Source organism: Cibotium barometz, chromosome 51, assembly GCF_041138505.1.
Source record: "Cibotium barometz isolate CiBa-2024 chromosome 51, ASM4113850v1, whole genome shotgun sequence".
NCBI classification, from domain to species: domain Eukaryota; kingdom Viridiplantae; phylum Streptophyta; class Polypodiopsida; order Cyatheales; family Cibotiaceae; genus Cibotium; species Cibotium barometz.
Window position 1 is genome coordinate 29,197,443 of NC_141096.1, and position 27,080 is coordinate 29,224,522.

General features: G+C 36.9%; 1 pseudogene; it reads left to right on the forward strand.

Annotated features, from left to right (window-relative positions):
• Positions 1–427: 427 nt before the first annotated feature.
• On the forward strand, positions 428–2,276 carry LOC147609509 (phospholipase A1-Igamma1, chloroplastic pseudogene; annotated as a pseudogene).
• Positions 2,277–27,080: the final 24,804 nt, after the last annotated feature.

Consider the following 27,080-nt stretch of genomic DNA (forward strand, 5'->3'; position numbering starts at 1 on the left):
GTTTGTTTGTGTATGTATGTATGTATATAAATACATACACACACTTGCAATCATGCATATGCACACATAGTCACACGTACATGCACAAACACACTTGAGTGTACGTTTGTACACACATATTTTTAGAGAAACATACCCTCACATGTGCATGCTTGCAACAACTCGCAGGTCACATGCTAGTTATGAAGAATGTGCGGGTCAGGCGAGGACGGAGAAGGCCGACAACAATCGAGCATCCCGGCGGAGGTGGCTTGGCATGCTGAGGTGGAGCGCCGACCAGCTGTTAGCCGCCAGAATCTGTGAAAGGTGTGGCGTACCTATGCTGACTCTGCTGGGTGGCCTCCCTTGAGAAATAAGGCACGTGTCATTTGACGGCTTTATCAATATTGCAGCTTTTTATGGGTGAAAACATCTCCGGTCTAATCGCCAATCTAGTGAAAACATCTCCTCCTCGCTCTCGCGCATAAGCTCTCCTACGGCATTATCAGCGTCATTGGCCGTTACAAGCTCTGTACTAATGGAGTACCCGCCCGCTATTCGCTCTGTACCAATGGAGCCCTCGCGCGCAGCTATGAGCTCTAGTGTACAAATTATGGTTTGCCCGCCCGCTAGACAATATAGTAAAGCCACGTCAAGCGAGGGGACTAGCCACTTGGCAAGTGTGTGGAAGGAAATTCAAGGGCAAAACAACTGGAAGGGCTTCCTCGACGTGGAGCCATTGGATCAGACCCTCCGGGCGGAAATCATCCGCTATGGTGAGCTCGCGCAGGTTAACTACGACGCGTTCGACTCCGACAGTCACTCGGTCTACTGTGGCAGCAGCAGGTATGCCGCCCGGGATCTTTTCAAGAAGGTCGACAAGGAGGACTGCGGCTACGAGGTGACCAGGTACCTCTTCGCCACATTGGACATCAAGCTGCCCAAGTTCCTCCTCCTGTCAGAGAGGGATGCATCGGAGCGGTGGACCGGGGACTCCAACTGGATTGCCTACGTGGCAGTGGCCACCGACAAAGAGATGAAACGGCTGGGTAGAAGAGACATCCTCGTCGCATGGAGGGGCACAGTCATGGGCACGGAATGGGTCGCAGATCTCACAGACGTTCAAACGCGTCCGGATTTCGAGCCAGGCCAGAAAAAGGTGAGGGTGGAAAAGGGTTTCCTAAGCTTGTACACTTCCAAGAAGGCGGGGTCCAAGTTCAATGACACGAGCGCCAGGGAGCAATTGGCATGTGCGCTGAAGAAGCTGTTGAAGAAGTATGAAGGGGAGAAGGTGAGCATAACCATAACAGGACACAGCCTTGGGGCGGCACTGGCTGTGTTGAGCGGTTATGACATATCAGCCAACATAGGTCAGTGGAACGGCGGCGGAGCTGGGCAGGCACCGATTATAACGGTCTTCTCTTTCGCAGGGCCTAGGGTGGGAAACTTGGCCTTCAAGCACAGAGTGGAGGAGTTGGGGTTGAAGGTGTTGAGGGTGGTCAATGTGCATGACACGGTGCCTAAAGGTACTTTCATTCAACGTGAATGAAAGAGGGGTGTGGGGCGCCATAGCAGCCATGGGTTGCGGCCCACTGCTCGACTTGTGGCCATGGGCCTACTTCCACGTGGGCCAGGAGCTCCGCCTCGATAGTCATGTTTCACCCCACCTCCGAAAGCCTTCTTTCTTCCCCACACGAAACCTGAATCTCCACCACAATCTTGAGGTCTACCTACACACACTAGATGGCTTCCAGGGATTCGGGCGGAAGTTTGCGTCTGTGTTCGCTCGAAACCCTGCCCTAGTGAACAAGTCATCCGACTTTTTGGTGCATAAGCTATTTTTCCCATCCCATTGGTGGCAGGAAAGAAACAAGGGCCTCATAAAGAACCTCTTACTTTCCTCTTTCGTTTGTCCCAGGGATCACTGAAGCATGACTTCCGGGCTATACTTGGGCGGCCTGTTGAGATAAAAAAGGGCAAGGGCGTCGTTTGCTTGCAAAGCGTTCGATCTCCATTACATTTACTTGGGTAGCGACAAAGCTCCATACTTTATTTACGTGCAATTGCAACAGGCTGCAGAAAGAAGAGCGCAGCAGGGCGAGGTAGGTGCTGCGGGTGTTGAAGGTGCTTGTGAAGATGTAGAGGTGGAGGTGAGAAGCCACCTTGTGAAGAGGTAGGCAAGAGGTATCACTGTGCTGCATACAGGCACTGGTGAGGCTGCAGACGAGACTGAGAGCCAGGCAGGTGAGGACCATGCGGGCTGTAAGATCACCAAGCAAGAAGCCCACAAGGCATAGCAAGTGTGTAGGCCCCAAGAAACTGGAGGAGATTGCCGCCAAGAACCTTCTCCCATCACCCCCACCTTTTGAAGTAGAGGTCCTACATAGCCGTGGGCATGCACAATGTGGACTGCAAGCAGTCTCGTCACTACGAGGTCCACCGCATTGCCTTCCGCAATGTTCTAGAGATCGACACCGAGCGCATTGTGGATCGTGTGGTGAACATGGGACAGATCACCTATAGCTTGTCCCTGGTTGCGGTGGTGGCACTGCACAACCTCATAGTGGGGCGGTCTCATCACAACAACTACGGCATTGTGGAAAGTTCCCATATCTACGGCCTCTTTCCTGACACCTTTGTTTCCTACCAAGTGTCCTGTTCGAAGGGAAGCTCGTCATTTCAACTACTAACAAGGAATATTTTGATCTCTTCTATACCATTCCCTGGTCTCAGGGCACCTTAGCCTCCTTGTCGCACGGTATTGTATGTACATGACTGGCTCTTGAGCATGTTCCACATACCATTGCAAGAGGTTGTTCACAAAAACGAAAGTAATTAACCTACAACTCATAAAAAGACGCCCTATCAATACCAGTTGTCCTTGGTACTATGTCCAAAGGTAAGGCAGGCCCATTTCAGTTCATTGGAAACCTTGGAGGATTTTTTGGAAATGTCTTCTTGGTTCATCTGGGTGGCACCACGGTGTTTGGTCTAATTGGATGGCATGCCTCTTTCTACTTCATTGCTGGTATAAGTGGTCTCATGGCATTTTTAGTCCATTGATTTTCTATTGACCCTCACTTCAAGAAAGATAGCAAAGCTCTAGATTCTTTAAAAAGAATGTAGCTTGAAAGTTTTATGCCAAACATTTTGTCTTTCTTGAGTGCTCTTGATTCATGTGCCAACATGGCAGCTTTAGACGAGGGGAAAAGATTCATGTAGTCATTTCGCACTTCGGTTTTGAGGAAGATATAATAGTTGGAAATGCCCTTGTTAATATGTATGGATCATGCAAGTCACACTTGATGCTATCCCTCACATAGTGGAGAATGATGATGATGTGTTCTTTGTGTTGAAAATACACGAACACGAAGAGATAGGGACAGAGTGACTCAGAGAGAGAGAGAAGAAGGAAGAGTGTTATGCCATATACACTCCCAAAAGACTAGTTCATATTGATTATGAGTTTGTATATATATAGGTGAGATCTAGGTCAAGTTAGGGTATGATATATATAGCTCCAACACCCCCACTCAAACAGAGGTCTCTAGTTGTGAGTGAAAAAACCCTTGGGGAGTACAAGGGAAAAACCCGAGCCCCTATACATACATATCATATACAAAAGATCAATGTGCGTAATGTGAAAGAGTATCTACAAGGATACAAAAATACATTTTGTACAAGTTTAATTATTCAGGGTGTGAGTGTAAAAAGTATTAATCTCCAAAGCATGAAGTTGCAACAACTCCAAGTTCTCAACGTAATGATGTGAATCGAGCTTCACTCAGTCCTTTGTGAATATATCTATAATCATCTGATCTGTGGGGCAATGCTCAATCATTATTGATCCTTTCTTCACTTCATGTCGAACATAATGATAATGAATAACAATATGCTTAGATTTGCTATGTAGAACATAATCCTTGGCAAGACTAATGGCACTTTGATTGTTGTCACATGTAAGTGGAGTACTTGACAGGATAATGGATGTCCAAGATCAGCAACGAAGCTTTTCTAATGGCTTTGACTTTCTGACATATTAGGCATTGATGTACATGGTTAAGTACATCCTTTTTTAGGCCATACCAATTCACGAGCTGCTAAAGATGCAGCTACATACTCAGATTCGGTTGTAGAGACTGCAACACAACATTGTTTCTTGCTAGCCACCCAAGAAATTAAGCAACCATTAGCAAAGAAATATTTTTCACTTGTGGATCGCATAGACAAGTGAGAACTTTCCCAGTTAGCATCTGAATAACCAAGAAGACATAAAGAATATGAGGGAGAGGATTCTTGTTGGCAAAGCATAGATGAGTCCAAAGTCTTTAGTACCTTTCAAATATTTAAGAACACATATGCCCAAGAGAAGGAGATGCAAGATGTTGCCCCAAGAAATTAGACGCAAAGAGAATATTTGATCTAGTGTTTAGGCCAACAAATTGTAAACAGCCAATGAGATTAGCATAAGGTTGATGTGGGGCTAATTCTTTGTCATGAGTTATAGTTGTATACTTGGTGGAGCTTACATGACATGGAGTATTTACAGAATGAGCATTGACTAGACCAAACTTTTCAATAATATTGTCAATGAATTTTTAGTGACGAAGAAACAAGATACCTTTCTGGCGATAGTGCTGAACTTGAATACCAAGACAAGAGTGAATCTCACCAAGATCCACCATCTCAAAAGGTGATGATAAATCTTCTTTATGAGTTGCATAAAGCCAAGATTATTGGGAAACAAGTATGGTATCATCGACGTATAAAGCAAGAATAACAAATAGAATACCTTCACGCTTGATATATATATTAGGATCAGAGAAACAAGAGATAAACCCTTTTGATGTGAAGAAGAGATCAATTTTGATACACCAAGAACGTGATGCTTGCTTTAAACCATAAACAGTGCAATGAAGATGACACACAACATGTTATTTGCTAGGAATTGAAAATCCTTGTGGTTGTTCCATATAAATCTCTTCTTTGAGATCTCTTCTCTGATGAATCTCCAAATCAAAATGAGTAGAAAATGCCAAAAGGACACGTATTCTAGTCATGTGAAGAATAGGGAAAATGTATCATGATAATGTATCCTTTTGCAACTAAACAAGCTTTGAACTTATCAAAAGATACATCAACCTTTGTCTTTGTTTTATATACCCATTTGCACACTTAATAGGAACATGATCAAGAGGCAAATCAGTAAGAACCCTTGTACCTTTGGAAATGAAAGAATCATATTCAGCTTCCATAGCTGCCTGCTCTGCCAGTGATCCTTTTGTGGAGAAGAGATAGCTTCTGTATAAGTTGCCAGATCTTCATGAACATTTATAGCATCATCAAAACTTTCCTCATAGACATGATTTCAACCATGCTCAATATCAATGGAAAGATCAATGTATATATCAAGATTATCACTATAATCCTTCGTAGGGTCTTTAGAATCCTTCATAGGAGAAGAAGGATGCACAACATCTTGAGAGATACAATGATTATCAAATAGAAAAGAAAAAGCGATGAGTAAGGATTGCATATCATCAGAATCTTTACTAGACCGTATACCTCCCATTAAACGTTCATTGAATAGAGCATCATGACTGATGATGACTTTCTGAGAAGTAGGATCATAAAATTTATATCCTTTAGAATTATCACTAGAATATCCAATAAATATAACTTTCAAACCAGGAGGATCCAACTTTTGTCGCGTCTCTTTTGGCATGTGAATATAAGCAATGTATCCAAAGGTGCAAAAAATGTGATACATAAGGAGTTTTCCCTATCCAAACTGTAATGGGAATCTTACAAGGAGGTGCAGCTGTGGAAAGATGATTTTGAATAAAGACTGCTGTATGAACTGCTTCTGCCCAAAAGCTCCTGGATAATCTAGAACGAATAAGCATACATCTTGTAAGATTCCTCCCCAGCCCCTCAAGATGTCCAGTTTCTTCCCCTATAATCAATCCTCTTCTCAAAATAATAAAAGATCTTGTTTCTACCTGTTTTGGCCTAGAGAGAGAAAATATTCTAGAGACAAGTAATTCAATTTTTAGATATCTTTGGATGGAAAAATATCCCTTCTTATTAAAATAAATTCCCTCGAAACAGAAGTTTAAAAAGAAAATTCCTAAGGTGCATTAGAATTAAATTATAATGTGCACAAAAGACCTTAGCCTAAGGGTCCACATTTTTTGAAAATTTTGGATTAAGGGTCTTATGGAGATCAATAAGATTAATCCAAATGTAGGGAGGAGATAAATTGAAGAATAAAAGAAAAACACCCCAAAAATGAGTAAATGCTCACATAACATGAAGAAGAGTGGACTAAGGACCAAAGAAAAGAGTAAAAAAATTGAATTTTGACACCTCAGAGTGGGAATCTCCCCTCATGAATTAGGAACCTTTTTTCTCATCATTACCCCAATTTTTAATCAATAAAATGAGATATTTCATCCCTCCTCTCTCCTATTTAAAAACTAGATCCAAAAAGTAAGCCGAAGTAACCCAAAAATGGTCAAAAATTGACCAAACTGATCTGGAAAATTCTAGAATCACTTTGCTTGTTAGAGGCTTACTTTTTCTTATAGATAGAAGCCTCCCCCTTTGTAAAATCTTAATGGTGTTTATGCACTGTTACTCTACTCCTGTCCTGAGCCATCTACATTGAATTTCTTAATAATTCAATTATTTTTGGCCTAATCCTCTCCAAAGTGAATTGGTGGCCACTCTTGCTTCAAACAAGAGTAGACCCTTAATCCCTCAAGCCAAAGGAGAGACTACAAGCTTCATGTAAGCTAATTTTCTTACTTATTTATAAATTTTAAATCTATGGTTTTCTTGATTTTTATGTTTTACAGTTGATTGAATTAAATTCAAATGCTATGCCTTTGAGGAAAAGGTCACCCCCTTCTCTTCTTTACATTCCAGCCTTTCTTAATCCTAGAAAGATTAACTAAGGGAATTAAACTCTTCTTATTGTTTACTCTCTTGAATCTAAAAATTGTGTAGATTAGAGTTCTATGAATCTAATTTGGGTTAATTTAAGTTAAAAATAGAATGATAAAAATGAGAAATGGTCAGCCATATAAAGGAGGTTATGGCAAAATTTTCCAAAATTTTGTGAAAAAGAAAGCTTGTTTTTATGTTATTCCAAAAGAATGATTCCCACCATTTTTGCATCTAAAAGAATATATTCTAATTACTCCATGTACATATTCACCTATGAATATGCATGGATATCACTGATACTAATTATTAAATTTGATTTTTATGCATAGAAAGATGCATAAAGAAAATTTTTTATTATAAAAGTGTTATTCTTAATAAATGTGTTTTTTATGCATAGAAAGATGCATAAAGAAATTTTTTTATCATAAAAGTGTTATTCTCATTAAATTTGATTTTTATGCATAGAAAGATGAATGAATAAATTCTTTTATTATAAAAGTGTTATTCTCATTAAATTTGATTTTTATGCATAGAAAGATGCATAAAGGAATTTTTTTTAAATTATAAAAGTGTTATTCTCATTAGATTTGATTTTTATGCATAGAAAGATGCATAAAGGAAATTTTTTAATTATAAAATGTTATTCTCATTAAAATTTGATTTTTGTGCATAGAAAGATGCATAAAGGAAATTTCTTTATAAGAGTGTTATTCTAATTAAAATTGATTTTTATGCATAGAAAGATGCATAAAGGATTTTTTTAATTAAAAAAGTGTTATTCTTATTAAATTTGATTTTTATGCATAGAAAGATGCATAAAGGTTTTTTTTTGTTATAAAAGGGTTATTCTTATAAAAATTCATTTTTATGCATAAATAGATGCATAAAGAAATTCTTATATATATATATATATATATATATATATATATATAAGTGTTATTTTGATTGAAGTTGATTTTTATGCATAAAGAGTTTTTATATCAAAATTAGAATTCTCTTAAAATCTATGAGTATTTGATAAATGAATAATTAAATACTCTAAGAGAGAAATTTTGATCGTTTTATATTCACACGGATTGTAAAAAGAAAATTCAGGAAATCTATGGAGATTGAAATATTCAGATAAATGATTATTTTATTTCTCATTGGAATCCGTAACTAATTTAGAAATTAGTTAAGTGAATATTCAAATAAAGAAATTCAATAAAATAGTAACTAAATTATCAAACCTTTTTGAGAAAGATAGTTCAGGAAAAATCTTATCCGACTCGAACCGTGAATCAGACTCTGACCAAGACCAAAATCTTTTGTCAGTTTTGAGGAAAGAAGGTGTGACCAGTTTAGAAAAAAATACTCTCAAAACTCCCGCCAAATTTGAAACTAAGTTTGAGACCCTTCGAATCGTTTGTAGATCAAGGTTATAGAATTTGAGGAATTATGGTATGGAATTTAGAATTTCGATGATCAAGAAGTTTTGGGGATACTGATTCAAGAAATACTCCTTGTATTCAAAAGAAAATCAAACTGAAAACTTGCATAGAAACCCTATTTTCTTAAAGGACTGTCTTATGCTAGAATGCTAGAGGGAGCATTTGGTATATGTTTTTCTAGGGGAAGTTCAGTTTTGCAACAGCTGGTGGGGAGTGTTCAAAGGAAGGCTCACGCACCAAAGCCTGCCTCGGTATGGTTGAAAAATGGTGTGCTTTCGGTATGATGGGCGAGGGCCAATGATTCAAGAAGTTTTGGGGATACTGATTCAAGAAATACTCCTTGTATTCAAAAAAGAATCAAACTGAAAACTTGCATAGTAACCCTATTTTCTTAAAGGACTATCTTACGCTAAAATGCTGGAGGGAGCATTTGGTATGTGTTTTTCTAAGGGAAGTTCGGTTGCAACAGCTGATGGGGAGTGTTCAAAGGACAGCTCACGCAGTAAAGCCTGCCTCGGTATGGTTGAAAAATGGTGTGCTTTCGGTATGATGGGCGAGGGCCAATGAAGCGGTCCCTGAGTGAAGTGCCAAGACACCTAAGAAGGATCCTGGAGGGTTCTAACCAGGCGATGCATGGGCTCACGATGCCTAGGACACCCATGCATATGTCGAGGAAGATATGTATGATGGACGAAATGATTAATGTAATCTGTTACTGGATCTTGTTGTTGCTGACCAGTTGGTCTCAACGGAGAGTCCCGAGGAGCGATACTATTTTTTGAGAAACAAGAGACTGGATGGAATTTTTGAGTTATGACATCTGTAACCAATAACTGTTTGTCAATGGATTGTTTTATAAGTTAAAGTTTTAAAGAGGAATGTGTGCGTATCTGTATTCAAAAGAAAAAGTTAAGAAAGGCATTCAATTATGGGTGGGTGAGTAATTGTCTGGTTTTACCAATTAACTCAAATTTTAGACTACATATTTCACTCTTGAAATCACAAGCAAAGTAAAGTGATAGATTATTGCTTTTGTTTAATATCTCACATCTCGTTTTGAGTTGGGTGGAAAACCCCTTTCTATGGCCAAGCCTCGCCTAAACAAAAGAGGATATCATCGTTTTAAAAGATTGAGCCAAAATTTTAGTGTTATTAGAACCACTGTGCTCTTATCGAAAATTGTAGTGTTATGAGACCCAATGTGATCTTATCCAAAAAAATTGCAACCCATCACGTACTCCTCCACAAGTAACATTTACTCTTTTAGAACATGTTTTTCTTTTGAAGTTAGATGTGATATTTGTTTATTTATTCTACTCTTTTGACCACATGTTTGACATAAGACTTTTATGGTCTTAATTTATATATCGGGTTCTATAGGTCATTATCACCTTCCATGGGCATTAATATATCTTTGTTGCTTTTTTTCTTTCTATCTCTATCTTTCATTTCCTCTCTCTCCTTCATTCTATTGTATTTGTCATATAATAGTTTGACCAAGTACTAGCTAGACTTAAAAAAGGATTCACAAAGAGGAATGCCTTAATGAGGCTTCAGAAGGGGAAGCATCGCATTGATCTATCTTTCATTTCCTCTCTCTCCTTCATTCTATTGTATTTGTCATATAATAGTTTGACCAAGTACTAGCTAGACTTAAAAAAGGATTCACAAAGAGGAATGCCTTAATGAGGCTTCAGAAGGGGAAGCATCGCATTGATCTAAGTAAAAAATATACTAGCTAGTTTCAATCCGCGATTTTACACTCTTGATCACATGGATAAGAGATATATAGTAAACTCAAAATTCATCAAATTAAGGTGCCCTTTTTCAAAACAAGTTCTACCAATGATAAAGAACAATGTTGTTTTGTTGTGTTGATAGATTTTGTACATCTCAAAACTCGGTTTCATCCTTTATTATTAGTTCTTTTTTGCCTTTTTTCCCTATGCATTGAAAGCCTCCTCATTGGTGGACACCCCTCACCGCTGTTGGTTCTCCTCTAGTAAATCATCTATATTAATTTTCTCAAAAATTGTCAATTTTTTTGGTATACTTAGATGAAGAAAACTACTACACACTACCATGGTCTTTCCTCTGTCTCTAAACCAACCTATGAGCTACCTGTAGTCTTAACTATAACTAATGTTGATGGGTGTGAACAGCCCCTAGCATTTTGGCATTAGCTTGGGTGTGAACACCCCCTAGCATTAGTAACATTAGCTTACACTAATCATTTGTGGGATTTGGTTATTACAAGATGTCATATCAAGAAGTGTTTCAAAGCAGGTTAGTGGGGAGTTAGGATCTTGTGGAGATTATGGGAGCCCAATAGTCACATGGGTAGCTTAGCAGTCACATGGGTATCCCAAGAGTTACAATATGGGTATCCCAAGAGTCACATGTGTATCCCAAGAGTCACACGCTTGGATGGCTATATAAATCCCCTCTTGTATGCAAATTGGATATGACATGACTATTGTATGGACATGATTCTTACACATGGTTCTTGTACACACAATATGTGATACATGGATATGGAATACACTACATGATGTTGTGTTATTATGCTTGTATGTTTATCTTGTGTCTTTTATCTTGTTCTTGATCCATGCCTCCTACTCCATGCTCTTGTGTACATGTGTACTCCATGGCTATGTATGTAGCAGCATGTGTTCTCCCATGTTAGCAAGGTGATACTAACACTCGGCCATCAGGGGGTGTGATGAGAAGCTTCAATCTTCTCCTTGCCTACAAGCTCTTGAGTAGAAGTTAAATGCCTAATCCATATGCATTTCTTTACAAGAAGAGAGATTAGTAGCATGCGTGATTATTTCTTGATTTTAAATTAATGATGATGTTTGTTGCTTTTCTCAAAACCCCATGAGAAAGAAGATTAGCATGATTATTGATTATTGGTGATTTTTGAGATTATATTATAAATCATTGGGACTTTTATTATTAGTTATCTAAAAGCGTTCACAAAGGGTGTTGATGAAATGTTGATGTTTGACTTGTAGCTTAGTGGGCATTGGCGAGGGCATCCATCATCACGATAAAAATTAATTTGGCCCATCACATGACACACACGACAACAGTAAATCATTCCGCCTTGCTTTTCTCCCTCTTACTTTGCTGTTTCGCTTGTCCCAGGGATCATTGAAGCATGACTACCGGGCTATACTTGGGCGGCCTGTTGAGATCAAAAAGGGCAAGGGCGTCATTTGCTTGCAAGGCGTTCGATCTCCGTTACATTTACTTGGGTAGCGACAAAGCTCCATACTTTATTTACGTGCGTTTGTAGAAGGCTGCAGAAAGAAGAGCGCAGCAGGGCGGCAAGGTAGGTGCTGCGGGCGTTAAAGGTGCTTATGAAGATGTAGAGGTGGTGGTGAGAAGCCACCTTGTGAAGAGGTAGGTGAGAGGTATCACTGTGCTACATACAGGCACTGGTGAGGCTATAGGACGAGACTGAGAGCCAGCCAGGTGAGGACCATGCGGGCTGTAAGAGCACCAAGCAAGAAGCCCACAAGGCATAGCAGGTGTGTAGGCCCCAAGAAACTAGAGGAGATTGCCGCCAAGAACCTTCTCCCATCACCCCCACCTTTTGAAGTAGAGGCTGAAGGACCAAACATCTCTCTCTCTTTCAATGGACCCCTCTGAGCACCTGGTGCAACTTAAAATTGTAGCCCGTAAGCACTACATAGCCGTGGGGGCATGCACAGTGTGGACTGCAAGCGGGCTCGTCACTACGAGGTCCACCGCTTTGCCTTCCGCAACGTTCTAGAGATCGACACTGGCTCGTGTGGTAAACATGGGACAGATCACCTATAGCTTGTCCCTGGTTGTGGTGGTGGCGCTACACAACCTCATAGTGGGGCGGTCTCATCACAACAACTACGGCATTGTGGAAAGTTTCCATATCTACGGCCTCTTTCCCGACACCTTTGTTTCCTACCAAGTGTCCTGTTCGACGAGAAGCTCGTCAATTCAACTACTAACAAGGAGTATTTTGATCTCTTCTATACCATTCCCTGGTCTCAGGGCACCTTAGGCCTCCTTGTCGCACGGTATTGCATGTACATGACTCTGGCTATTGAGCAAGAGGTTTTTCACAGAAACAAAAGAAATTAACCTACAACTCATGAAAAGACGCCCTATCAATACCAGTTGTCCTTGGTACTATGTCCAAAGGTAAGGCACGCCCATTTCAGTTCATTGGAAACCTTGGAGGAATTTTTGGAAATGTCTTCTTGGTTCTTCTGGGTGGCACCACGGTGTTTGGTCTAATTGGACGGCATGCCTCTTTCTACTTCATTACTGGTATAAGTGGTCTCATGGCATTTTTAGTCCATTGATTTTCTATTAACCCTCACTTCAAGAAAGATAGCAAAGCTCTAGATTCTTTAAAAAGAATGTAGCTTGAAAGTTTTATGCCAAACATTTTGTCTTTCTTGAGTGTTCTTGATTCATGTGCCAGCATGGCAGCTTTAGACGAGGGAAAAAGATTCATGTAGTCATTTTGCACTTCGGTTTTGAGGAAGATATAATAGTAGGAAATGCCCTTGTTAATATGTATGAATTATGCATCATGCACGTCACACTTGATGCTATCCCTCACATAGTGGACAATGATGATGATGTGCTCTTTGTGTTGGAAATACATGAAGAGATAGGGATAGAGTGACTCAGAGAGAGAGAGAAGAAGAAGGAAGAGTGTTACACCATATACGCTCCCAAAAGACTAGTTCATATTGATTATGAGTTTGTATATATAGGTGAGATCTAGGTCAAGTTAGGGTGTTATATATATAGCTCCAATACCCCCACTCAAACAAAGGTCTCTAGCTGCGAGTGAAAAAACCCTTAGGAAGTACAAGGGAAAAACCAGAGCCCCTATACATACATATCATATACAAAAGATCGATGTGCGTAATGTGAAAGAGTATCTACAAGGATACAAAAATACATTTTGTACAAGTTTAATTTTTCACGGTGTGAGTGTGAAAAGTATTAATCTCTAAAGCATGAAACTCCAACAACTCCAAGCTCCCCACGTAATGATATGAATCGAGCTTCACTCAATCCTTTGGTGAATATATATGTAATCATCTGATCTGTGGGACAATGCTCAATCATTATTGATCCTTTCTTCACTTCATGTTGAAAATAATGATATTGAATAGCAATATGCTTAGATTTGCTATGTAGAACATAATCCTTGGCGAGACTAATGCCACTTTGATTGTCACATCTAAGTGGAGTACTTGACGATAATGGATGTAAAAGATCAGTAAGTAATTGACGAAGCCATACCAATTCACGAGCTGCTAAAGATGCAGCTACATACTGAGATTCGGTTGTAAAGATTACAACACAACGTTGTTTCTTGCTAGCCCAAGAAATTAAGCAACCATTAACAGAGAAATAATTTCCACTTGTAGATCACATAGATGAGTGAGAACTTGCCCAGTCAGTATCTGAATAACCAAGAAGACATAAAGAATGTGAGGGAGAGTAATCCTGTTGGCAGTAATAGATGAGTCCAAAGTCTTTAGTGCCTTTGAGAACACATTTGGCTACAGTTCAATGCCCAGCAAAAGGAGAAGCAAGATATTGCCCCAAGAAATTAGCCGCACCAAAGAGAATATTTGGTCTAGTGTTTAAGCCAACAAATTGTAAATAGCCAATGAGATTAGCATAAGGTTGATGTGGGGCTAATGCTTCCTCTCATGGAGTCGTAGTTGTATACTTGGTGGAGCTTACAAGACATGGAGTATTTGTAGAATGAGCATTGAATAGACCAAAATTTTCAACAATATCGTTAATGAATTTTGATTGACAAAGAAACAAGATACCTTTCTGGCGATAGCGCTGAACTTGAATACCAAGACAAGAGTGAATCTCACCAAGATCCACCATCTCAAAAGGCGATGAGAAAATCTTCTTTATGAGTTGAATAAAGCCAAGATTATTGGAAACAAGTATGGTATCATCGACATATAAAGCAAGAATAATAAATAGAATATCTTGGCACTTGACATATATATTAGGATCAGAGAAACAAGAGATAAACCCTTTCGATGTGAGGACGATATCAATTTTGATACACCAAGAGCGTGATGCTTGCTTTAAACCATAATGAGCACGATGAAGATGACACACAAGATGTTGTTTGCCAAGAATTGAAAATCCTTCTTCTTGTTCTATATAAATCTCTTCTTTGAGATCACCATTAAGAAAAGCAGTTTTCACATCCATATGATGAATCTCCGAATCAAAATGAGTAGAAAATGCCAAAAGGACATGTATGTTAGTCATGCGAACAATAAGGGAAAATGTATCATGATATTCAACACCTACAACTTGTGAGTATCCTTTTGCAACCAAATGAGCTTTTGTAAACGTACTCATATGTACGTATTTTTAGATCCATTTGATTCGGTGAATTTTAGCATCTATATTCAATGTTGCATAGTAGGAATTACTTAGATGACATGAAAGATTAAGTTTGGTCACAAATTTAGTAATTTAGATATATCAATTTAGGGTCAATTTTGGGACTTTTTATGCATGTTTTGGGGTGTCATTTGTATGTGATTTCTATTCTATACTTAATCATGTTAGATAATATATAAAAGGGTCCTAGTGAGTGGTTTAGTCTAAAGGAAACTCATTTTTCGGTTTACATAACGGACCCGGACATCAATTTGTCCCTTAATTTTAAGTACGCCTCGCATGAGGGAGTAGATAACTTTATTTGTCAGAGAGGAGAATTAAAGAAAGTTAGTTCATCACAAAATGAATAAAGTTCGAGTTTTGATAATTGGGAGATTCCGCATGGGGTGGCCGGTATTCGCGAAACGAATTCGACACCACCTTCTAGTGGCCTGTTTTTAATTGGTTTGAACGCATGTTTTTAGAAAAAAAAATCTCTTTGATGATTTCGTGCATGATAATCTACTAATGCTTGTGGGCTGTTTTTTTTTAGGCTTCTTCTTAAGCCTTGAGGATTTTCTGTACAGGATAGAGAGAGAGAGATTTTGAAATTTGGGCCAGCCATCCTTAGACAGGGAACAATGGATAGAGATTGTGATTTATGCCCTCTCGGAGCCATTTTGTAGAACCCAGAGTGGACGAGATTTACTCGAGGCATACCCAAGATAGCCGCGATGTCCAGGTGGTGGTTGGGTGGACGGGTGTTGGAGAAAGGCCCTATTGGCTAGATCTTTTGTTGGTGATTCTCTCTATGATTTTTTTCTTAGATTTTTGTATTGAGGAATATTATTGTTACTTTGGATTTTACAAACGAATATGATTTGTTGAAAAAACTCTTCATTTTTCTGAAGTATGAGTGACTTTTTTTCTGTAAGATTTGGAACATTTTTTATTAGAATATAGAATAGAATTTGGGTACGTTTCAGTTGGTATCAGAGCATAGGTTGGGCAATCTGCACTTGACTGTGGATATTGTAGGAGGTCTTGGATGACTAAAATTATTTTCAATTTTTATGATATAGCCAAGAATTTCTCTCTTGAGAATTGTTTTGCAATTTTGTTGTATAGTCACAAGATGGCTGCACATCAAACAAATTCAGTAGTCAATCCGGGGCAAGAAGAGGAGCTTTTACAAGGATTATTGCCTGTGGGTGTAACTCTTGTGAGGAAGTTATCAGACTTATTGACAGGAATCAAGAATTGGAGGAAAGAATGAGAGTAATGCGCGCTCGAGCTTCCATGAACTTGAATGAAGAAGACAGAGATGATCAGGAAGATGGGGAAATGGAAGATTGTCTAAATTTTGATGATAGACAGGATCAACATGAGAGACAAGGAGCAAGAAATTCTGAAGAGCAGTACAAGAAGAACCTGGTGAAATTCCTATAAGCCCTCAACCAAGAGTTGCTGCACAAGTTGGTTTCGATCTTTCAGTTCATCGAGCTATTAAAGAGTTGCAGGATACAGTGAAGGCAATGAAAATTGCTATGGACAGAGGACTTAAATCGGGACATGTAGATGATTTTGCTATCAAACAAGTTACAAATAAAAGGTCACTACCAACCTTTAATGGAAAGCGGAAGAGGAGTGAAGAAGCAGACGCATGGATTGAGCAGCTTGAAGATTATTTTTGAACATGTAACTTCAGTGAGGAAGCTAAGGCAAAGACAGTAGTGCTTTTTTTTTAAGGTTCTACAAAATTATGGTGGAAGTCTATTATGTGCAGCAAGGACTTACAGAATGAGGACAGCACGTGGCCTCTAATAAAAAGGCATATGATTCAGCATTACTATCCACCAGAATACCATATGGAGAAAATGAATGAATTTTTAAACTTGGAATAGAGGGCACTTACTGTTACAGAATATCATGATAAATTTTGGGACTTGCAAAAATATTCACCCTCATTAACAGAAAAGGAAAGAGCCTCCCAATTTGTAAATGGCTTAAACAGGCAAATCAAATTTTTGGTAAAGGGTAACAAGCCAACTACAGTTCAAGATGCTATTCTGCGTGGCATGACGTATGAATAGATGGGAAAGAATGAAGAAAGTTTTGGAAATAAAAGAAAGAGATCAAATTCGTTTTATGATGAGAAGGGGAATTTTATGTAGAATAGGAGAATGCAGACTGGTGAGAAGAATAATGGTAATCAGCCTCACATATTTGTCTGCAGAGATGGTAGAAAAGGCGCGACGTGAAGGCTTATGTTCTCGTTGTTTACAAAGGGTCATAGAACTTATGATTGCAAAAACAAACCAAAAACACGTGAGAAATGTGAGAGGGACTAATTACAAAGGATCAAAAAACAAGACAAAATGTGCAGGAGAATGTACGTGGATTTTTAAAAGTAGTGAGAATGCTCGTAGAGCAAAAGGAAAGGTTGCTACAACTGTGGCTGAGGAGATTGAAGAATATGCACATGTCAATGCTGTTGTTCATGCAAGTAAGGCCAAAAACCGAGCTTTAATTATAAAAATTCATATCAAGATTGCAAATAATGTTTTTCAAGTATTGATTGACTCGAGAACAGGGATTTTATATTCACGTGATCACAAGATTTTTTTGTTAATAACACTTGTGAACATGTTATTCACATGTTCACATGTTTTCATGTTCTCAAAATAGCAGGTTATCAGTGACCTAGTAACCTGCCGAAGCCCGCCGGGCTTTTTGTTTTCCCGGCGGGCCCGCCGAGAAAATCCATTTTTCTGGCGGGAAAAAAAGTTTTAAAAAAATGGTCAAAATATATTCATATTCACAGTCATTCCTACCATTTTTGGGCCTTTTGGACTCATTTATAATGTCAAAAGTTCAAAATTTCTTGTACAAAAAAAGTTATCTCTAAATTTATCACCTTAAGCTCGATTACCATCAATTAGATCTTATTATACTTTCAATTGAGTCTAATTGACATCAATTAATATCTAATTGAGTCCAATTGGTATCAATTAAGTCTAATTGGGTGTCAATTGATCGATTGGGCTCAATTGACATCAATTGACACCCCATTGGACTCAATTGGGCTTAATTGGACTTAATTGGATTCAATCAATTGACACCCAATTGGACACAACTGGGCTTAATTGGACTCAATTGACATCGATTAACACCCAATTGATGTCAATTGAGCTCCAATTGACATCAATCCTAGTCAATTGATATCCAATTGATGCCAATTGAGCCGAATTGACACCAATTGCACTCAATTGGTACCCAATTGATGTCAATTGAGTCCTCAATTAACATCAATTAACACCCAATTGAGTCCAATTGACATCAACTAATACCCAATTGAGTCAAATTGATATCAATTAAGTATAATTGGGTGTCAATTAATCAATTCGACTCAACTGATATCAATTGACATCCAATTGGACTCAATTGACATCAATTGGGTGCCAATTGAGTCTAAGTGACACCCAATTGATATCAATTGCATCCAATTGGGCATAATTGACATCAATTCACACCTAATTGATGTCAATTGAGTCCAATCCGGTTCAATTCACACCCAATTGATGTCAATTGGGCTCAATTGACATCCAATTGATGTTAATTGGACTCAATTGATATCAATTAACACCCAATTGATGTCAATTGAGCTCAATTGACATCAATCGTAGTCAATTGACACCCAATTGATGTCAATTGAGCCGAATTGAGCTTAATTGATATTAATTGCACTCAATTGGCACCCAATTGATATCAATTGAGTTCGATTAGACTCAATTAACATCAATTAACATCCAATTAAGTCTAATTAATATCAATTAATATCTAATTGAGTCAAATTGATATCAATTAAGTCTAATTGGATGTCAATTGATCAATTGGGCTCAATTGGTACCAATTGACATCCAATTGGACTCAATTGACATCAATTGGGTGCCAATTGAGTCCAAGTGACACCCAATTGATATCCATTGCATCCAATTGGGCTCAATTGACATCAATTCACACCTAATTAATGTCAATTGAGTCCAATCACGTTCAATTCACACCCAATTGATGTCAATTGGGCTCAATTGACACCCAATTAACTCAGCCCAATTGATATCAATTGAGTCTAATTCAAACCCAATTGAGTCTAATTACATCTAATTGGACTCAAGTGACATCAATTAACACCCAATTGATGTCAATTAAACTCAATTAACATCAATTAACACCCAATTGATGTCAATTCAGCTCAATTGACATCAATCGTAGTTAATTGACACCCAATTGATGTTAATTGAGCCAAATTGGGCTTAATTGACATCAATTGGCACCCAATTGATGTCAATTGAGACTCAATTAACATCAATTAACATCCAATTGAGTTCAATTGACATCAATTAATACCCAATTGAGTCAAATTGATATCAATTAAGTCTAATTGGGTGTCAATTGATCAATTGGGCTCAATTGATATCAATTGACATCCAAGTGGACTCAATTGACATTAATTGGGTGCCAATTGAGTCCAATTGACACCAAATTGATATCAATTGCATCCAAGTGGGGTCAATTGACATCAATTCACACCTAATTGATGTTAATTGAGTCCAATTAGGTTCAATTTACACCCAATTGATGTGAATTGGGCTCAATTGACACCCAATTGATATCAATTTAGCTTAATTGATACTTAATTGATATTAATTAAACTCAATTGACATTAATTAACACCCAATTGATGTGAATTGAGCTCAATTGACATCAATTGTAGTCAATTGATACCCAATTGATGTCAATTAAGCCAAATTGGGCTTAATAGACATCAATTACACTCAATTAATACCTAATTGATGTCAATTGAGCTCAATTAACATCAATTAACATTTAATTGAGTCTAATTGATATCAATTAACACCTAATTGAGTCAAATTGATATCAATTAAGTCTAATTGGGTGTCAATTGATCAATTGGGCTCAATTGATATCAATTGACATCCACTTGGACTCAATTGACATCAATTGGGTGCCAATTGAGTCTAATTGACACCCAAGTGATATCAATTGCATCGAATTGGGCTCAATTGACATCAATTCACACCTAATTGATATCAATTGAGCCCAATTGATATTAATTGAGTCTAATTCACACCCAATTGAGTCCAATTGCATCTAATTGGACTCGATTGACATCAATAAACACCCAATTGATGTCAATTAAACTTAATTAATATCAATAAACACCCAATTGATATCAATTGACTCCAATTGGATTTAATTGACACCCAATTGATGTCAATTAAGTCCAAATAGATACAATTAGGCTCAATTGACACCTAACTGATGTCAATTGAGTCCAATTGGATTCAATTGAGTCCAATTGGGTTAAATTGGATGCAATTAGGCTTAATTGATGTCAACTGAATTAAATTGGATGCAATTTGCCCAATTGATGTCAATTGAGTTCAATTGGATGCAATTAGGCTCAATTGACACCTAATTGATGTCAATTGAGTTCAATTCATACCCAATTATTATTAATTGTGTCCAATTGAGCTCAATTAACGCCCAATTGATGTCAATTGGGCTCAATTAACATCAGTTAACACCCTTTTGAGTCCAATTGATGTCAATTGAGTCCAATTGGGTGTCAATTGATATCAATTGAGCCTAATTGATCAATTAATATCCAATTAGACTTAATTGATATCAATTGGACTCAATTCATTCAATTTAGCATCAATTATAATCAATTGATACCCAATTGATATTAATTGACATCAATTAGGTGTTAATTGATGTCAATTGAGCCCATGTGACATCAATTGAATCCAATTGATGTCAATTAAGCCCAATTGACATCAATTGTGTGTCAATTGATACACAATTAGCTTCAATTGGGCTCAATTGACATCAATTGACACCCAATTGATGTCAATTAGGCTCCATTGACACCCAATTAGACTCAATTTGACTCAATTGACATCAATTGACACCCAATTAGACTCAATTTGGCTTAATTAAGTCTAATTAGACTCAATTAGACTCAATTTGGCTCAATTGATATCAAATGACACCCAATTATACTCAATTTGACTCAATTGACACCCAATTAGACTCAATTTTACTCAATTGACATCAATTGACACCCAATTGATGTGAAAACTGATGTGAATTGAGCTCAATTGCATCGAATTAGGCTCAATTGACATCAATTGACACCCAATTAATATCAATTGATGTGAATTGATGTCAATTGAGCTCAATTGCATGGAATTAGGTTTAACTGACACCCAATTAATATCAATTGAGTGCAATTGAGCCCAATTCAGCTCAGTTGTAATCAATTGACACCCAATTGATGTCAGTTGCATCCAATTTGGCTCAATTGAAACCCAACTGATGTCAATTGAGTCCAATTGATGTTAATTGGCACCCAATTGATGTCAATAAGGTTCAATTGATGTTAATTGACCCCCAATTGATGTCATTTACGTCCAATTGAGCTGAATTGACACCCAAATTATCCAATTGAAGTCAATTAGACTTAATTGACTTCAATTGTGTTAATTGGATATTAATTGATATCAATTAACACCCAATTGCTATCAATTGAGTCTAATTCCGCTCAATTGACACTCAATTTACATCCAATTGGGCGTGAATTGAGCTCAATTGTATCATATTAGGCTCAATTGACATCAATTGACACACAATCGATCACACAATTGAGTGCAATTGAGCCCAATTGATATCAATTGTGATCAATTGACACCCGATTGATGTTAATTGCATCCTATGGGGCTCAATTGAGCACAATAGGATGTAATTAACACCCAATTGAGTGTCAATTGAGTGCAATTGAGCCCAATTGAGCCCGATTGATATCAATTGACACCCAATTGATGTCAACTGAGCTCAATTGAGCTTAATTGCTATCAATTGACACCCAATTGATGTCAACTGAGCTCAATTGAGCTTAATTGAGCTTAATTGATATCAATTGACACCCAATTGATGTCAACTGAGCTTAATTAAGCTCAATTGAGCTTAATTGAGCTTAACTGAGCTCAACTGAGCTCAATTGAGCTTAATTGATATCAATTGACACCCAATTGATGTCAACTGAGCTCAATTGAGCTTAATTGACATTAATTGTAATAAATTAACACCCAATTGAAGTCAATTGGGCTTAATTAATATCAATTAACATCCAATTATTATCAATTGAGTCCAATTCGACTCAATTGATACTTAGTTTACACCCAATTTATGCAAATTGGGTGTGGGCTCAATTGCGTCGAATTAGGCACAATTGACATCAATTGACACCCAATTAATATCAATTGAGTGTAAATCAAGTGTAATTGAGTCCAATTGGGCTCAATTGAGTGCAATGATGTCATGGACAATTGAGTCAATTGATGTAAGTATAGTTAGATTTAATTGGTGTGTCAATTGAACTTAAGGCCAGCAAATTATACAAAACTTTTTTTGTGCCAAGAATTTTGAACTTTTGACACCATAAATGAGTCCAGAAGGCCCAAAAGTTGTAAGAATGACTGTGAACATGATTTTTTATTTTTTTATTTTTTTATTTTTTTTATTTTTTTAATTTGCCCGCCGGGAAAATGGGTTTTCCCGGTGGGCCCGCCGGGAAATGTACATTTTTCCAGCGGGATTACTGGCAGAGAAGTTTTTTGCAGGTCATAAAAAATGCCCGTGAATATACATTGTGATCACAAGAATTTTTATGTTAACAACAGGTTTTGTTAACGTGATCACGAAATTGTGAAGACGTTAATGAAATCCCTGCTCGAGAAGCATCCATAGTTTTCTATCTCCCCATGTGACAAATAGTTAGGAATAACTGAATTTTGTCAAAAGAAGCTTATGGTATAGCTTGCATCGGGAAAGCAGCAGACATGTAAGGATTATGTCAAGAATATGCCTTTCATCATAGGTGACTTCAAGTCCAAAGAAGATTTTCATGTGTTGCCTCTATGAAGGTATGATGCCATTTTAGGGATGGATTGGTTAGTGCCCAGAAAGGCTAGAATAATGTGTCATGAGAAGCGGGTTTGCATGATTGGAGATGACGGTAAAGATTATTACTGACAAGGTCAAAGATGTGAAGTAGAATTTAGAATGATGTCTGCTATACAGTTTGTTAAAGCAGCAAGAAAAGGTGTCATGTATATGCCGTGGAATTGCTGAACAGAAGATCTTAAGGAATAGAAAAATGGGTGATGATCATCATTAGCTTCAAGAATTTCAAAATTTATTTCCTAACGATTTGATTGAATTGCCTCCACATAGATTTGCAGATCATGAAATAGAGCTTATACCTGGTGCAGAACCTATTTTTGCAGAGTTCCTTATCGTTTATCTGTGGAAGAAAGTGCAGAGCTGAAAATGCAATTGCAGAAACTGCCTGAGCAGTGATTTATTAGGCCTAGTGTGTCGCTGTGGGGTGCTCCTATTCTCTTTGTAAAAAAGAAGGATGGGACTATGCAGCTGTGTGTTGTTTACAGGGGGCTCAAAAAGTTAACGATCAAGAATAAGTACCCATTGCCAAGAATGGGAGAACTTTTTGATCGGCTTGCAAGGAGTTGCATATTTTCTAAAATTGATCTGCGATCTGGTATTCACATCAAAGAAAGTGATATAGCAAAGACTGCATTCAGGACACATTTTGGGCATTATGAATTTGTTGTGATGTCATTTGGATTAACAAATGCACCCGCTACTTTTCAATGTGTGATAAATCACCTTTTCAGGAGAACTTGGATGACTTCGTGTTGGTAATTTTGGATGATATATTGGTGTTTTCCAAAAGTAAAGAAGAGCATGAAGATCACTTGCGAAAAGTGTTTCACATATTGCTAGAGCATAAGTTGTATGCAAAGAGGTCCAAATGTGAATTCTTTAAAGACAGGGTAGAATACCTGGGACACATTATATCTAAAGAAGGTATTTCAATGGATCCCAAGAAGATCGCAGCCATTGTGGAATGGCCAACTCCCATTTCTGTAAGATTCCTCCCCAACCTCTTAAGATGTCCCATATCTTCCCCTATAATCAATCCCCTCTTCAGAAATATAAAAGATCTTGTTTCTACCTGTTTTGGCCTAGAGAGAGAAAATATTCTAGAGAGAGATTATTCAAATTTTAGATATTTTTGGATGGAAAATATCTCATCTTAATAAAATAAATTCTAGCGAAACAGAAGTTCAAAAAGATTTTCAGAAGGTGCATTAGAAATCAATTATAATCTGTTCAAAAGGCCTTATCCTAGAGATCCAGATTTTTAAAAAAAATTTAAATTAAGGTTATGAGGGGCCAATCAGATTCATCCAAATGTATGGAGGAGATAAATAGAAGAAATAAAGAAAATCTCCCCCAAAAATGAGTAAATACTCACATAAGATGAAGAGTGGACTAAGGACCAAGGGAAATACTAAAAAAATGAATTTTTGACACCTCAAGAGTGGGGATTCCCCCTCATGAAGGAGGCACCTAATTCACATGTGTGGTGGAGTTTTAAATTCTCAAATATTGAGATATTTCATCTCTCCTCTCTTCTAATTTAAGTCTAGTTCCAAAAAGTAAGCTAAACTGACCCAAAAATGATCAAAATTTGACCAAACTGATCTGGAAAATTTTAGAATCAGTTTACTTGGTTAGAAGCTCACTTTTTCCTATAAATAGAAGCCTCCCCTTTGTTGAAGCTTAATAGTGTTTTATGCACTATTACTCTACTCCACCCAGAGCCAAAAACTGTGAATTTATTAATAATTCATTAGTTTTTGACCATTCCCTCTTCTAAAGAATTGGTGGCCACTCTTGTTGCAAACAAGAGTAGATCCCTCAAATCATCAAGCCAAAGGAAAGCTCTCATAAATTCATGTAAGCTAGAAATCTTACTTTTTCTTTATTGTTTTAATGGTTTTCTAAATTTTGTTATCTTTAAAATGATAAAATGATGCTATGCCTTGTTGGAAAGGCTTTTCCCCTCTCTTCTTTCTTAAATTCAACCCTTCTTTATCCTAGATAAGTAATCAAATTGTTGAATTAAACTTTTCATATTGTTTCTCTTTTAAAAGTGGAATTTGATTAGTTTAGAATGCTTTAAACCACTTAGGGATAATTTTTAATTAATTTAAGGAAAGGAAAAATTAAAAAATGGTCAGCCATACAAAGGCGGTTATGGTAAAATTTTCTTAAATTTTGTGAAATAAGTTTTATCTTTTATTATTCAAAAATAGTAATCCCTATCGTTTGTGTATTCTAAAAGTGTTATTTTCATTCTATGCATAGTAGAAATATTTTTATTATAAAAGTGTTATTTCTATTAAAATTAAAATCTATGCATAGAAAGATGCATATTGGTTATTTTTTAATTGTAAAAGAGTGATTTTTATTAATATTGATTTTTATGCATAAAATAAATTTTTTAATTATAAAAGTGTTACTTTCATCAATATTGATTTTTATGCATAAAATGATGCATAAAATAAATTTTTAATTATAAAAGTGTTACTTTCATCAATATTGATTTTTATGCATAAAAGAATTTTTTTAATTGCAAAAGTGTTACTTTCACCAATATTGATTTTTATGCATAAAATATATATATATATTTTTTAGAAGTGTTACTTTCATCAATATTTATTTTTATGCATAAAATGATGAATAAAAGAAATTTTTTTATTATAAAAGTGTTACTTTCATCAATATTGATTTTTATGCATAAAATGATGCATAAAAGAATTTTTTTTATTGCAAAAGTGTTACTTTCACCAATATTGATTTTTATACATAAAATGATGCAAAAAAAAAATTACAAAAGTGTTACTTTCACCAATATTGATTTTTATGCATAAAATGATGCATAAAAGAATTTTTTAATTATAAAAGTGTTATTTTCATCAATATTGAATTTTATGCATAAAATGATGCATAAAAGAATTTTTTTATTATAAAAGTGTTATTTTCATCAAAATTGATTTTTTTGCATAAATAGATGCATAAAAGGATTTTCTTTTATATAAAAGTGTTATTTCCATAGAAGTTGGATTTCATGCATAAATAGATGCATATAGAACTTTTATATCAAAATAAGAGTTCTCTTTAATCCTATGTTTAAATCCCATGAATATTGGTAAATGAATAAGTAAATACTCTGTGAGAGAAAATTCTACCATTTCATATTATCTAGGATGGTAACAATGAGAAAATTCAGAAAAACTATCAAAGTCGAAAATTTAGATAAATGATTAATTTATTCCTTATAGGAATTCGTGATTAGTTTTGAATTCAGTTAAGCAAAATACTCAATGAATGAAATTCGGTAAAGTAGTAATTGAAATATTACCCTTCGAGAAAGATAGTTCAGGGACAACCTTTCCAGACTCAAACCTGAATTAGACTATGACGAGACATAACTCCTTCGTCTCAGTTTCAAGAAAAGACGATGTGACCAGTTCAGTAATCTACACTCAAATCACCCACCGAATCTGAAACTAAGTTGAGACCTTTGATTTTGATCTGAGGATCAAGATTATAGAATTCGAGGAATTCTGCTTGGGAATCTAGACCTGTGACCTAGAAGTATTGGGATACGGATTTAAGATATACTCATTGTATTCAAAAGAAACTCAAAACTGAAAACTTGCATAGAAACCCAGTTTTCTTAAAGGACTGTCTTACGCCAGAATGCTGGTGGAGGGAGCATTTGGTATATGTGTTTTTCTAAGGGAAGTTCGGTTGCAACAGCTCGTGGGGGGACTGTTCAAAGGACGGCTCACATGGCAAAAACCTGTCCAAGTTTTGACATAACTCCTTTCCAGACTCAAACCATGAATTAGACTATGACCGAGACATAACTCCTTCGTCAGTTTCAAGAAAATACGATGTGACCAGTTCAGTAATCTACACTCAAATCACCCACGGAATCTGAAACTAAGTTGAGACCTTTGATTTTGATCTAAGGATCAAGATTACAGAACTCGAGGAATTCTGCTTGGGAATCCAGACCTGTGATCTAGAAGTATTGGGATACGGATTTAAGATATACTCATTGTATTCAAAAGAAACTCAAAACTAAAAACTTGCATAGAAACCCAGTTTTCTTAAAGAATTGTCTTACGCCAGAATGCTGGAGGGAGCATTTGGTATATGTGTTTTTCTAAGGGAAGTTCGGTTGCAACAGCTCGCGGGGAGTGTTCAAAGGACGGCTCACGCAGCAAAAACCTGCCCAGGTCTTGACTAGCCTGGGTATGGTGA